Source organism: Hippichthys cyanospilos, chromosome 2 (genome assembly GCF_059441005.1).
Source record: "Hippichthys cyanospilos isolate Australia breed blue-spotted pipefish chromosome 2, RoL_Hcya_1.0, whole genome shotgun sequence".
Classification (NCBI taxonomy): Eukaryota; Metazoa; Chordata; class Actinopteri; order Syngnathiformes; family Syngnathidae; genus Hippichthys; species Hippichthys cyanospilos.
This window is the reverse complement of record NC_142370.1, coordinates 32826563-32842411: the sequence shown is the minus strand read 5'-3', so window position 1 is coordinate 32842411 and position 15849 is coordinate 32826563. Positions and strand designations below refer to the sequence as shown.

Sequence of the window (15849 nt, the reverse complement as noted above, 5' to 3'; positions counted from 1 at the left end):
GCCCCGCCGCAAGATGTCTCACTTGCTCTTAAAGAGAATGCTAACAATTTCCATCTGCGCGTAAAATCCAGCGCTAATCACATATTTATTTGGAAGCATCTCGCTTTGATAATCCTCCGCCGAACGGCTTTCTCCAGTGAGCTCCAAACGACTTCTCTGGAACTTTAACTCTCTGTGAAAAGGGGGGCGATATAAAGGCGTCATCTAGCATCAAACATTCTCCCTTTTCTCCGCCGAACATCTGAAAAAAATTGCGGGAACTCTCTGATGAATTCAGCGAGTCCAACGGGGTGTGAGGGAACCAGGGCGTGCGAGAGGAGAGCTGTGAGGGAAGCAAATGTGGCTCCTCTTCATCAGGAGAAGCTGCCTTAGCGATGATGACTTTTTGGGGTTAGCGCAGGAGGGACCCGTAAGCGGCGCGTCGACATCCGCGCACGGCCGCTGAAAGGGGATTCCATGGCGCAAACGAGCTCCCTGAAACGCCGGGCGAAATATCAAATAATAATGGCGGCGGAGAAGTCGGGAACCCGAGCCTCTCAGGCAAGACGGATTTTTTTTTGTTTTCTTGATAAATTGTCAGAGGGCAAAGGGAGCGTTGTTTGATCATGACGGCTTTACGGCGCCTTGGCTGACTCCAAACAAGTGGAGGGTGTCAATTAGCGGCGGCGGATCAGGACTCCCTGGCAGCGAGAAAAACAAACCTTTGTCTTTGCGCCGAGACTTCACGGGAGACGATTCAAAAGAAGAGTCGGAGACGAAGGGACGTGCGTGTTAAGTTAACGCCGCAAACTCGTGATTAGTTGTCAAATGATTCGCAAAAGTTTGTGTGGAGCGCTGCTTTATTCTCTATATTTATGCGGTGTTTATACATAAATCCATTCAAATATATATTAGAGGTGTTGCAAAAAACTGTTTTTTGACTTACAATACGCAAGCGCGGAACAAATAAAATCGATAATATGAAAAATGTACGTGATCTGGTCTATTATTGGAGTGATTAATTGTTTAAGGAAATAGATTTTACTGTACCAAAATGTTGGTTCAAACTGATGTAAAACGTCAACAAAAAATTGCGTCATACCCTCTCCTACTCTGCTCCGCCATATTGAATTGTAATCTACTTGAATCGAAAGCAATCAAATCGTTTCACTTTCAAATCTAAATGTCCTACAATTGTTTCGTACCCCATGTATTGATAAAAAGGATTGATTTTTCTTTTCGTCTTTTGTGGAGAGTTGCATCCTTAGTAGAAGTACTTACACGCACATATCCGTCCATCAGCTGCACAATTGTTGGAGTTTTATTTGTGATCACGATATTGGCTGCCACGATTAATTACGGCGATCCGCGAATTTCCGTGAATCTTTGGAAAATTGAAAATTGGAAAGCATTTGTCTCCTATTTTGAGTTTTTTTTTTTTTTTGCAGGTTAATCTCAGAAAAGCTTAATATTATCACTAAACAATTATAGTATGACATTTTAAATTATTCTTATTAATATATATTATATTATATTATAGTATAGTATAGTATAGTATAGTATAGTATAGTATAGTATAGTATAGTATAGTATAGTATAGTATATTCAGGCCGATGTATCAAAGGCTTTTTTTCCTCTGAATTTTGAGATGTCTGACTGGATTTTAATGCATCATTTGTCTCCGCCCTAATTTAGAAGGTGGCAGAAACTTGTGTCATATCTTAAAAAATGATAGTGTAAAACTGACGGGCAGTTTTAAAGGCATCATAATTTGAGAGTAAGATTTTTTTAGTGACACGAAATTGCGTGTTCACTATATGTATTTTTTTTATGATATGCATTGCTGAGTCCTCAAACCAGATGTCTTCCAAGCAAGACATTTTGAGTCCTAGTCATCGATGGTGATGAAGTAGAAAGGTTATGTCGAGCTGAATGCGCTCGAACAACTAAATCCGGATGTGGAATTTATTCGTTTCACTGACAAGAAGAAAGACAGGAATTTCTTTGGACCTCAAAAATATTAAATGAATAAGCAAAAGATGAGAGAAACTAATGCTGCAGAAGAACACGCGGTGTTGTCTGCTTATTTATTGGCAAGGGGGCTTGAGCCAATTAACATGCGCACGTCGGCTAGAACTTCTCTGGAGGACCGAGTGGAGCTGAAGAGCGGTGATCTAATTAACAACGGCTCGGGACTCTTATGTGTCTACGGTTGTGCGTGCCAATGTGGATATGGTACGCTTTCTACAACAATGTGACCAAGCATAAGTCGGTGTAATAAAGATTGACCAATCAGGGCCCATACCGTTACCGATTATCCGCGGTCAAGCGATATTTAAAGCCGATATTCATTTCAAGCAGTCGATGAATATGTAATACTGTAAATGGGAATTTTTGTAAATGTAAATGGGAATTTTGGGGAATAATACAAACCAACACTCAACTTCATTGAAATTGCTTGGGATCTTTCAATCAACACAGAAAACGTATCCTGTGCCTTACGCACGCGCGTGAGAATAATTTCTCTCACCGTCCCCTCTACTTACTTCCCTGCAAACCACTAGCTTAATTTGACTCAACCTCTGTCAGATTGATGTCGGTGTAGAAAGGTCATTATTTTAAGAGAAAATACGGACGATGACGTTGCCAATTAGCAGCTAGCTGGGAGTTTGCCTCAATGCAAGGGCTACACTGTTTACTGGTGAAGGTTAGTCTAGAACAGTGCTTCTCCATTATATTTTGCCAAGCCCCCCCAGGAAAGAGAAAACTTTTGCCCCCCCAACCCCCTGCCCCCTCCGCTGTGCTGACTGTAAATAAGATTAACGTATTTTCCACACTATAAGGCGCACCCAAAAGCCTTTTTTTTTAAACTGACAGTGCGCCTTATAATCAGGTGCACCTTATATATGGATCAATATTGGGATTCGTAGATGGGGAATGAAGTGATAAAGTAACCTTTACCTGAATAAGATTACCGTATTTTCCGCACTATAAGGCGCACCTAAAAGCCTTAATTTTTTAAAAAAGCTGATGGTGCGCCTTATAATCAGGAACGCCTTATATATGGATCAATAATGGGATTGGGATTCGTAGATGAGGAATGAAGTGATAAAGTAAAGTTTACCTGAATAAGATTACCGTATTTTCCGCACTATAAGGCACACCTAAAAGCCTTGATTTTTTTAAAAAGCTGATGGTGTGCCTTATAATCAGGTGCGCCTTATATATGGATCAATATTGGGATTGGGATTCGTAGATGGGGAATGAAGTGATAAAGTTTACCTGAATAAGATGACCGTATTTTCCGCACTATAAGGCACACCTAAAAGCCTTAATTTTTTTTAAAAGCTGATGGTGCGCCTTATAATCAGGCGCGCCTTATATATGGATCAATAATGGGATTGGGATTGGTAGATGGGGAATGAAGTGATAAAGTAAGAGTTACCTGTTTCTTTTGTGTGTTTACATTTGAACAAGGTTGCTCATATTGACATTGAGTTATGATGCTATTGAGAGTTATTATTTGAGTTATTATTGTTATTACTTTGAGTATTACTTCATTGTGATTGAAAAAGTTTTAAAATATGTCATTAATTGAGGGTGCGCCTTATATATGAAAAAAAGTTTTAAAAATGTCATTACTTGAGGGAACGCCTTATAATTCGGTGCGCCTTATAGTGCGGAAAATACGGTACTATCTGTGAAAATTGGAAAGTATACATAAACCTGTATCCTTTTTTAACATTGACAAAAGAAAACAACATAAATCAACTTTCAGCATCTGTTAAATATTTTTTACACCGTTTATACGGGTTACAGCTGAGTCTAAAACTGAAAAAAATAACCAAGTACATCAAAGTGCCTGAAACTAAAAAAGACCAAAATTCTCATTTGATTGCAATTACACTTCAATTGACAAAGACAAACAAACATCTAAAACAATGTGTATTCCCTTTAAACTTACCTTCCAACTTTGAAACACGTTATCTTTCAGTTGTGTCTGTGCCCTGACTGTGTTCAAAAAAAGCCACAGATGGCTTTCATCAGTGATTGGCTCTGGCTCATAGCTAACCAATCAGATGCCGCTATGGGCGGGGCAGCGCTGGAGCGAGGCCCCGCAGTCAGAGAATCGCAAAGGTTTCGAATGACAGAGTGTGTAGTCCGTAATATCCTTTCATTCCACATGCTTTTGTACCCATCAGGACGCTTTGTAATAATGACGCAGAGCACCTGCAAGCGCTCGTCGTGAGCCGTGGCCAGCATCTAACCCCCGAACATCAAAACACGGAGGCCGGCGCCGTAGCCCGGGAAACGGCGTGAAGAGAAACCCCCGCTATCTGCCCGCTGACAGCTCACGGGGACGCTGCAGGTAACAAATCAAACAAGGAAGTCCAAGCGCCAAAACATTGAAATTTCAAGTCAAGCACAGCCTCACAATGGTCCGCCCCTTATCTCCTCTCAAACACCTGCCATGTCGCCCGCTACTTATCCTCCGATTAGAGCCGTAGCCATTTTACTGTAATTCACCAAAAAGTGATTCCTGGATTAAATAGATTTTAGACTGCCAGTGAGAGCGGGATGAAGCTCGAAGAGAGGAAGTGAAATATTCAAGGGGAACACCGCCTTCTGAGATTGGAATAAATAAGTAGACGTGGCGCAAAGGGAAGAGAAAAACAGGGGAAAGTCCAAAAGGATCTCGGATGGGATTTCTAATCCCTCGATGTCTTCGCGACACCGTTGATCTCCGCTTCACGCGCGACTCGCGGCATGGTCGTGCGACAAGCGGAGTGTTTAGAAGATACCGCAAACATTTCTGGATGGATGTTTCAGAGCCTCGTTTTAGCTCATAAACCGAACGCATTCTAGTTTGCGGCCTTATTTTACGTACGTTGTCTTTTTTACTTGTTTGTTTATTTATTTTATAAATCTCAAAGGCTGGGCGAAAAACTAAATTCACGATTCAAGAGTTTTATTGTCGTACGCGTAGTCATACTACACAGTGAAATTCTTAATCAATTCCCCGAGAAGACTACTAATCGAGCAAATAATAAAGTAGACACCAAAATAAAGCAATAAGGGCAGTAATAATGAACCACAAATAAACGAATAGACTTACATTTAAGGATATTCTGGAGCAGAAGAAATTGTATGCAAATGAGGATGATAGTGCAAAATATCATGTAGTGCAAAATATGCCATTTAGCAGCTTTCCTGCACTGTGCAGAGTTGGTAAGGTGCATGTGTGCGTGCAGCAAAGTAATTAATGCGTGTTCAGAATCTCAATTTTCTTCAATACATTTTAGATGTTCATGATTTTTATCAGAGAAATAAACCCATCAAACATTCATTGAAAAAAATGTCCATGAGGAAATAATGAATAATAATAAAAAATCAGTTATAATGTAACCCTAACATTCATAACTTGCTTAAAGGGGACAGTTGGTTTTCTTTGCCTTTTTTTGGCAGAAAAAAGTCAAAATTTTGCTTATAATTAATTTGATAAGTGAATTATTCAATTTATATCTTTAATAAGATGCTGGCTTAACAGCACATGTGCTCAGATAATCACAAGACTGAATCTTTTATCGGGGATTTTTTTGCATTTGTTTTGTTCATTTCTTTTTGATTGCATCTTTTTGTGGCGCGTTTTGTTTGTGTTTGCATTTTTTTCTTTACAGGTGTTTTTTTTTGTTTGTTTTTTTTGTTTTGTCCTGTGTTTCTACCGTGCCGCCGGTTGCAGTGAGTTTGCCGCTGTCAGCCACCCTAGAAAAGTCCTAAGAAATCAAAATTTTAATTTTATCCTTTGTGGAGTATTTCGACCACTTTTGGGTCATTTTCTTTCACATCACTCCTGCATTCCTTAGCCAAAGAACGGCACTCCCGTGGTAGTGTGATGACAAAGCTGCCGTGCCATTTTGAACTTCCATCTCGGTGAAATTTCAGCTCCCTGTTGTAAAGCTCAAAAGATCGGACAAAATATCGCACACCAGCTAAGCTTCGATTTAGCGCGTAATCAAAAGTTTTCCGAGAGAGGAACATGCTTGCGTTCTCCTGATGGATATGACGCACAGATAATGAAACGCAGCCACTGTGAATGTAACACAAATTCAATCAGGCATTTCAATTTTAATCTCGCGACTCCCAGAACGGTAGTGAATCACAATGTTGAAGTCTCTCGCCCACCCTCCTTCCCATCTGTCAGTCATTTCATTGTCTCGCTTCCGGTTATCCTCCTGCCACTCTTCGTCCTCATTTAGACATCCCCAGACCTCCCATCTAAACACACTCTGTAGCTCCGCAGCGCTAAATCACTCAAAGCTCAGACAGTTAGCGAAAACGTCAAAGGGAAAGCAATGCTGCCCTCTGCTGGTCGTCGACATGGGCCGACGTCTTGGGGTACAACCGTGGGGTTACATTTAAGTTGAGGAACTCCAATCAAAATGCTTTTTTCGGGACCGATGTGGACCAAAGCACATGAAGCAATGAAGAACTTCAAAAATAATCTCGAGCCTCGCTTTGTCCATCAACTGTTCTTTTTGGGCCTTTTTAAAAGTTTAAAAATCTGGTAGGTATATGTCAGGGGTCAGCAACCTGCGTCTCTTTCGGTCTTCTGCTGCGGCTCGCCGTGCTTTGGGGAAAAAAAAAATAATGCTCTGTTCAGATCGACTACGAGGACGGCACGACACACGATTTGAATTGCAGTCAATGGAATTTGCGCGATTGGGGGATGGGGCGACATCTATAGGACGTGTTTGGTGCCACGGGACACCAAACGTGACACGAGACAGCCAATCAGTTTCCTTAAGGTTAAAAAAAATCAGGGAACGGAAATTAAGCGCAGCCTCCCAGAGTAAAAGCAGATATTTCAAAATAAGATAAAACAGGTAAGTAAACAACACAAACTGTTGCGCTTGAAGAATTCATAACACAGAACAAATCTCTTATTAATGCCCTTTTTTGTGAACAAGGATTGATTCAGACCTTGGTTCGGTCTGCTTGCTTCTTTTAAAGAAAATGACAAAAGCTGCTGCAAGTAACTCCTCTGTCTGCTTCCACCCTCCTGCTCACCCCATTACCATAATTATCGTAATATAAAAATACATGGAAATCATTTCTAATGCCGCCCACCCTTATCTTTTATTTCTTTTTTAGGAGCATTGCAGACCATAGCAAAAGTTATTTCTTGTAATGACAATTTCCACATGGCATCGGGGAGCTGCGCCAATCCACCTGGTGTCCATTTTTTGGACAGCTAAGGAGAGTGAGTGTTTCTATAACATTATTTTCCTCCATTTTGATATTTTTTACTAGCCACTTCACAATGGTGCACACACATGCGCCGTTCGCGGACAAAGAAGGATGTGAAAAGAAGCTTCTTTGTCAATGCAAAGGAACAAAGGAAGCGAGTGACAAGAAAGACATGGATAGAAAAGATAAATGGTAAAGATTTCCAACTGACAAAAAACAGCAAAATGTGTTCTGAACATTTTGTTGAAGGCAAGTGACCATCTTTAAGGTCTTTATTTATTTCTCTTGACAGCCCAAAAGTTGAGACTTTAGAAAGATTTTCGCTAACAATGTAGTCAGCGTCAGTCATCTGCAAATATACTTTTGTAAAATACAAGCAAACAAAATCCCACATTAATAATGTCAAACAGATTCCTTTTTGGTCCCCTATCCATTCCAACATAACATTCTTCCTTAAATTGTATGAAATTCATGGAAATGTTTGATCTTTTTTTCCATCTTTTTCATTGAATGCATATTTTGTAAAGAAGATCAACTACAGTTAAATCATTAATTAGTTGAAATAAATACATGCAAGTAAAAATAGTCGGTGGAAGGGAAAGTCTCCAAACAGTATATGTTGGTGTACAACTTCTTTTCAAGGAGCACAGTGAAGTGCAAACTCATCAAAAGGGTAAAATGGTGCTGCAGTGTCTCATTTTGGCCACGGGGTGGCACCCCTGCTGTGACATACCGTACATGACAGAAGAAGTTGGGAAAAAAAAATGGAAATCAGTCGAGACACTAAAGTCGTTTTTGTTACGGTATGACAATTCGGAAGTAAATTATACTTTGCCGTAGTGGTTCGTAAAATAAAACAACTGTGTGCTTTAGAAAAAAAAAAAAAAGAAACAGGCCACGGGGGTGGCACCCCTGCTGTGACATACCGTACATGACAGAAGAAGTTGGGAAAAAAAAATGGAAATCAGTCGAGACACTAAAGTCGTTTTTGTTACGGTATGACAATTCGGAAGTAAATTATACTTTGCCGTAGTGGTTCATAAAATAAAACAACTGTGTGCTTTAGAGAAAAAAAAAGAAACAGGCCACGGGGGTGGCACCCCTGCTGTGACATACCGTACATGACAGAAGAAGTTGGGGAAAAAAAAATGGAAATCAGTCGAGACACTAAAGTCGTTTTTGTTACGGTATGACAATTCGGAAGTAAATTATACTTTGCCGTAGTGGTTCGTAAAATAAAACAACTGTGTGCTTTAGAAAAAAAAATAAAAGAAAAGAAACAGGATGTCGAGACGCCATTGATGTAAACTTGACACAAAACAACGATGCAGGCGTAACACAGGGCTCAAAATTGGGACTGTTTCGGTTAAACCGTACGTCTTATCAGCATAATCTAAATGGAATGCGTCTGTAACATTTTTGCTTGATTTGATTTATTGATCATACGAACATATAAACATACAAGGGAAATGAATAAAACAAAAAAAAGGGAAACAAACAATATAGCAGTCAAGTAGTTTACTTATTTAAAAGGAGTAAGAAGAAGTTCAAGAACATGTCCTGTCCTACCCCTTATTTTAACAGTAAAACTATATTTTTATTTATATATTTTATTTTGACATTATTTCTATTTATATCAAACAAAACAGAAATACTCACAACTCTTAATTCACATTTGTTTAGAGAATATCAACTTACGAGATTCAATTATTTATGAAGTTCTTTCTGATCTATTCCATCATTTTTCCATATACGAACACCATTGCCAAATACACACATTTGCTTTTTGTTGGTCCTTAGCTTAGATTTTTTTAAATTGACCAAATACGGAAAAAGAGAAGCGCTGTGAATACTTTCCGAACGCACTGTAGAAGAACCCACAATGCTAGGAAAAAAAAAAAAAAAAAAGTCCTAATCGCACTTGATACTCACATCTAAAGACATCATCGATCTTCATTTTTGACCAGCTGCTCTTGTCAGGCTTATTTGATATATTTTTTTGTGCGTCCGTTGCGAATACTCGGAGCACATGGAGGCAGAGTGGCCTTTTGAGAGACCGAGCGTAGACAGATGGGCGGAATCTACAAATGTAGTAAGAGCCAGCAGCTGAGTTGGCAGCGAGATTCCCGTTCTCCGAGGCCATCTTGTCTTCATCAAGGTTGGCATGATCGGGTGAGGGTGTTGAGAGACAATATTCCAACATCTGCTGCCACGGTGAGCCGTATAATGTAGACGAGTCATTCCCAAACCTTTTTATCACCGACGCCGGTCAACGCATGACAATTTTATCGCGGCTCGGGGTCAATCAATCACATTTTATTTGCAGGGCCCTGAATCACCCAAGTCTCAAAGGGCTTCACGGATGAAAAGAGGTCACGTCGAGACTTCTTTCGAAAAAAAGAAGTCATACGGAGACATCTTTTCCGTGTAAGGTACACAACGGTCAAAGCTCCCAGAAGGGGAATGAAAAACTCCCAAACCCCAATTTGCGGAAAATCTGAAACCTTCACAAGGGACCAGAAGGTGGGGGCTGCAATCCGCTTGTTTTGTTTTTGTTGCGGTCGTTGCGGAAAACCTTCGCACGGGTAAGATGTCAGAAAACTCTGACATGCAGTGGACCCCCGTGTTAGGAGATGAATGGTAAATGGTAAATCGACTTTCCATCCATCCGTTTTCTAGAGCCGCAGGGTTCGCAGGCGCCTATCTCAGCTGGCGGGGGACACCCTGAACTGGTTGCCAGCCAATCGCAGGGCACACGGAGACAAACGACCGATCACGCGCCCAATCACACCTAAGGACAATTTAGTATGTCCAATTCACCTGCCATGCATGTTTTTGGGGAGTGGGACTAAGCCGGAGTGCCCGAAGAGAACCCACGCGGGCTCGGGGGGAACATGCAAACTCCACACAGGTGGATTTGAACCGGGGCCTTTGAACTGTGAGGCGGACGTGCTATTCACTGCGCTACCGAGCCGCCGACTTTGACTTATATAGCGCTTTTTTACCTTAGGTACTCAAAGCGCTTGACACTAACTAGTCATTTACCTACTGATGACGCAGCATCAGGAGCAACTGGGGCTTCAGCGTCTTGCTCAAGGACACTTAGACACGCTCTCCACGGTCGGGGGTTCGAACCCGCGGCCTTTCGGCCGGGAGACGACCGCTCTGCCACCGAGCCCCCATGAATCCGTTCGGCGGTTGGGCCCGTAAGGCCAATTCACCGCACGACGGGCAATCCCAACCTATAAGTTCGGTTACGCATCTACGCATCTGCGTCCGCATAAAAAGGGAATAAGATTTCGCCGTCCTTTTCTCTTGCGGCGGCGAGGGGCGGGGCTGTTTGTGGAGAGGTAAAAGGCTGTAATTCCACAAGTGAATGGCTTCCTAATCACACATTACTAATCTGGCTTCGCTCTCCCAACACTCATCCAGCTCGGCCTTTTGTTTGCGAACGCATTAGAGGCCTTGTGGATAATAACGCGGACCATTGCTCCAGTCACAATGAGTAAACGGATCCGGGCTCAAATCTCATAACCTGAACGTGGCAACTCACTATTGATTTCTTTCATAACGCGCGCACGCCGCGGCGCCCCCTCCCCCGCCGAGCCTTTTCCTCGGCGTCTCGACCCGTCGGGCTGTCGCCGCCGCACAAAACGGCGAGCCGCGCGCGGCCCCTCCCTCCCCTAAAGAGCAATTACTCACTCTTTTATTGTCTCCTGCATGGCTCCGTATCACGCTACTCATCTCTGACAGCGGTGCAGCTCAAATTAAATTCCCCTATCTGATAATGAAAGTCATTAGGTCCCACTGGAGCCCTTTGGAGGGCCAAACAAAGCTTGGTGAAAGTCCATGTAATAACCCCAGGACTGACAAAAAAAACAAACAAAAAAAAACTTCTCTAAATGACATATAGGTGGGCACAGACTTGCTCTTGTTTGTTAGTCTCAAAAAGTCCAACTTTTTATTATGTATGACTTTTACCCGGAGTTGGATTTTCACCACGATTAAATGCGTTTCAAAAAAAAAAAATCGACACTGTATCACAGCGCAAACTTTCCGGAATCGAATAAATATGCCATACATGCTGCAATACAAACATGAAAACATCCTTTGCCTCAACATGGCGGGAACTTAGTTTGGATTATGCAACATGTCACGCAAATTATGTAATTTGGTGAGGTAACCACTAGCGCTACTCAGTGTTTTCTATAACTAGTTTTATAATTAAATATTATAATAATACTCTTTTTGACCATGTGCCACCATTTTTAAATTGTTGCCGCTTCTGAATATTTTTTTGCACTGAAAGAAAAAGGCATTGAATTTTTCCACACATTTTAATTAAAAAGTAACGTAATTGCCCAAGTATAAGACGCAACCGTAATTTTGGGGTCCAATTCTGGTATATTCAATGTCACCTTGTTTAAGAACGAAAAGAAAAAAAGCATTGAATTTTTCTCCCAATTTTAATTAAAAGTACCGTAATTCCAAGTATAAGACGCACCCTTAATTTTTAAGTCAAATTTTGGTACAGTATTTTCTATGTTACCGTGCTTAAGACGCACCAACACTTTGGCAACAATGAAAAAACAATATCAAACCCATAGCACTTGTCTCCAGCTGGATATACTATGGAGACATCATAACTTTCCCTAATCCTCTCTGTTTTAGTAATAATCCTATGTGTGAACAAGGATGTATTCGTACGTTGGTTCAGTCTGCCTGTTTCTTTTATTGAAAATAATGCCATTACAACCTCAGCTAACACAACCTGATATTAGCTGTAGCAGGCACTGACTGCTAACAGCCAACTGATGTCTGCCTTTTAGCTACTCCCGTTATAGTAATTGTTGTAAGTAAGAATACGGCTGACATGAAAATGCACATCTGCGTATCAAATCTCGTTTCATAAGCCTGAGAGATCAATCTTCCTCGAATGGCGTCGAATACAAAAAGAAAAAAATCAATTTTAGTAATAATCCTGTGTGTGAACAAAGATGTATTCGTACGTTGGTTCAGTCTGCTTGTTTCTTTTATTGAAAATAATGCCCTAACAACCTCTGCTAACACGACCTGAAATTAGCTGCAACAGGCACTGACTGCTAACATCAACGTCTCTCAAAACCCGAACCTTTGCTATTCTAATCGTATCTGAGCCGGAGCGTCTTGTTGAAACCCTTGAACGTTTTGCTGTTGTCTTTCGCGACCCTAGCTCGCTAGCGTAGCGCTACGTCGCGTCATCTAGTCTCAACACAACCCGCAAAATCATCCTATTTACTTGCGCTGTTCAAAAATATTCCAAAAGGTAGTTTGTGAAAGTGACGCGCGCTAACTTATAAGCACGCCGCTCGCTTTAGTAAGAATGCAAATGGGTGCGGGACGTACTAGTTTTATAAATGACTTTATGGTGCGCAAAATAGGCCCGAGCGCAGGATGAATAATTTAACGCCTTTCTACTGTTTAACACATTTAACACCTTCCACACAAGAAATGTGCGAAAAGCACTTTTACATACATTTTAATTAGCGGGGTCATGTGTTTTAAAGTAACCCCTGTAAACTGTATGTCTTCAGGATGTGATAAAGACGCGGTATTTCTATCTTGGTACACATCAGGAGAGATCCTGTAGATGGTGGTTTGAAGCTATAATGAATAAAAACAGCGTAAATGGCTGTCAAGCGGATTCGCCAGCCCAGGTGGCGGCTCGCTCCGTTACAACACTTAAAGCATTATGCTGATTATCCCCCACAATTACGCATTCATGAATTTGCTGTTGAAATGGCATTTGCTGCCACGAGTGCGCCGGCTCCTGTCAAACTACGGCGCCGGGTAAAACACTTTTAATTGGTTACCGGTCTTTCCAGCCCGCTTGATTATTGGGGCTGCTTTACTGCAAATACAGTTGAAATGCGGAGGCGAAAAGGCGCCAAGACGGGCGGCGGGTGTTGATGGGGAGGCTGAACGTGAAGGAAATGTCAGCGTAATCACCTCAAAGGTCAACATGGGGAATAATTATGGAGGGAATCATTTTCGGAGATTTGTGTACTCTGTGTGCAACTTTGTCTGCGTGTGACCCGGGTATATATGCATGACTTTATTTGAAACCGTTCCAGTCTAGCTTAAAAGTAAAACGGCAACTATAAACAAAAATATCCATAAAAATTGTATAAACTGTTCCAGTCAAGATTAAAAGTAAAACGGCAACTATATATATATATATATATATATATATATATATTATATATTTTTTGTTATATATATATATATATATATATATATATATTATATATATATATAGATATTTTTTAATACATATATATATATATATATATATATATATATATATATATATATATATATATATATATATATTATATATATATATATATATATATATATATATATATATATATATATATATATATATATATATATATATATATATATATATATATATAATATATAAACGGCAAATATCCATGAAAATTGTATAAGTATAGCTCAAACCGTATGCTTTTAACATTAACAAAAGAAAAACAATCAATCTAAATCAACTTTCAACAACTATTGATACTTTTTTTGTATTTTTAACCCTTGTGGTATTAAAATACAAATTATGGAAATTCCTTTGATTGTGTTTATCATATAAAAATTATGGGAAAAAAAGCACTACAAAGTTGAAATTTCCAGCAGATGATTAACATTTATTTCAAAATGCAATGATTCTGACATTTCTATGTGATTGCAGCTGGATGTGCGAGATTTTGTGTACAAAAATAATAATTGTCCATATTTTGGACCATATAAAACCATTATAATTACAATTTTTTAAAGTGCTATATAATAGGATTTCTTCCATTGATTTTCCTGCGATTTTTGCTACATTCCGTTGAGCGGCGGTCAAGTTATGTGAGCAAACAGAAAATTCTTTGTTGGCTTGTGTTTCACCACAAGACAGTAGGTGGCGGTAGAGACAATTTAATGGCTTAAAGTGTCATCGTCATGACTACAGAGTACAAAGGGAGACCAAACTAATTTTCTTTTTTTTGTGGGTGTCAATAAATGTAACCTACATATGCATGGATAGAACTGAAATTTAGAATTTTTTGGGGGACGGCAGGACGGCATATTGAAAGTATTTTAGCTTCCTTGTGTACATAAAAATCTGTGTGCGACGCTTACACATCCACGCTACTAAAGATGAACAACTATATAGATTCCCGCCACCCACGCAATACAATAAGAAGCTTTATGAGATGAGAATCAGAAGCTCGCTAATGGTCGGGCGTAATCAATGTCCGTGTGGCATTTCGTCAATTCCAAACCCAAAAGCAAATACCATAAGAGCAGAGAGTCGGACTTAATTGTTAGACACTTGTACTGTATTTTCAAGGCCTAATTAGTCCATAGTGTCTAGACACAGGATCTTGAATCAATATTTAGCAATGGAAAAAAAATTGAATGCACAACGCCGCTATTTGCCGTGTGTCCTCAGTGGGTGAATGTGAACGGTAAATATTAGCCTCCTTTGTAGTTAGCGGAAATAAATACAGCAACCAAGTGATCAAAAGGCTTCTCTCTTACTGACTTTATAAGTAGAATTTCTCTTCCGACGTTCATTAGTGCTCACTGGAGAAAAATAAATCATGTTTTCTGCCCGACCGTTTTGGATTCCAAAGACGGAGAAGTCGTGCTAATTGCTAAGCTAACTTAAGAGTGATGTGGCTAGTTTGACAGCACAATTAAGTGCGTGTGTGGTCCACTCCACCAACAATTTGGCAACAATGTAAATAGCAAAGAAGAATAAATCTCATGTTCCTAAACCCTTCATATTTTCCTGTGTTCATATCCATAAATGATATATCTACTTTTTACATTATTATGTGCGCTTTAAGTTAAGTGTTGCAGATTTCCCACATTGCGAGTGGTTCCTGAACGCATCGCAAGTCACGGTGCTCGAAAAAAAATGCAGAAACAACCACAGCTAACACGAGCTGCTGCTAGCTGCCCTTGCTGCTAACAGTCACCTGACGTCCACCCTGTTGTTACGGTAATTGATACATCGTCACGGTGATTGTTACAAGAATCCAGCCGATATAAGAAATTGACAGTTCAATCTTCCTCGAGTGGTGTCGAATAAAAAAAAAAAAAAAAAAAATTAATTAGCGTTTATAGGACGCACCCCTAAATTTCAGCCTAATTATTTTAGGGGTGAGAGGGAATAATGTGTGTCTTATATTTATATATTTATTTATTTATTATTTATTATTTATTTATTTTTACTATTTTATTTATTGTACTAATTATATATATATATATATATATATATATATATATATATATATATATATATATATATATGTATGTTGTTTGTTTTACACCATATGGACTTGTGTGACTTGTGTACTTTCCGCACTATAAGGCGCACCGGATTATAAGGCGCACCCTCAATTAATGACCTACTTTAAAACGTTTTCAATCACAATACAGTAATACTCAAAGTAATAATAATAACTCAAATACCTCTCAATAGCATAACTCAATGTCAATATGACCGACCTTTTTCAACAGGAAACACACAAAAGAAACAGGTAAAGTTTGCTTATTCCCCATCTACGAATC

At 39.8% G+C, this 15849-nt stretch overlaps 1 protein-coding gene across 2 annotated transcripts in view; it reads left to right on the top strand.

Moving 5' to 3' along the window:
* The window catches only part of LOC148428310 (carbohydrate sulfotransferase 11-like), an 86469-nt gene that overhangs the window by 31538 nt on the left and 39082 nt on the right, over positions 1 to 15849 (top strand). For both annotated transcript variants that reach the window (XM_088404361.1, XM_088404353.1), the window contains exons 2-3: positions 4182 to 4348; positions 7132 to 7240. The gene's annotated coding sequence lies outside the window, so the exon portion shown is untranslated. The remainder of the gene's footprint in view (positions 1 to 4181; positions 4349 to 7131; positions 7241 to 15849) is intronic.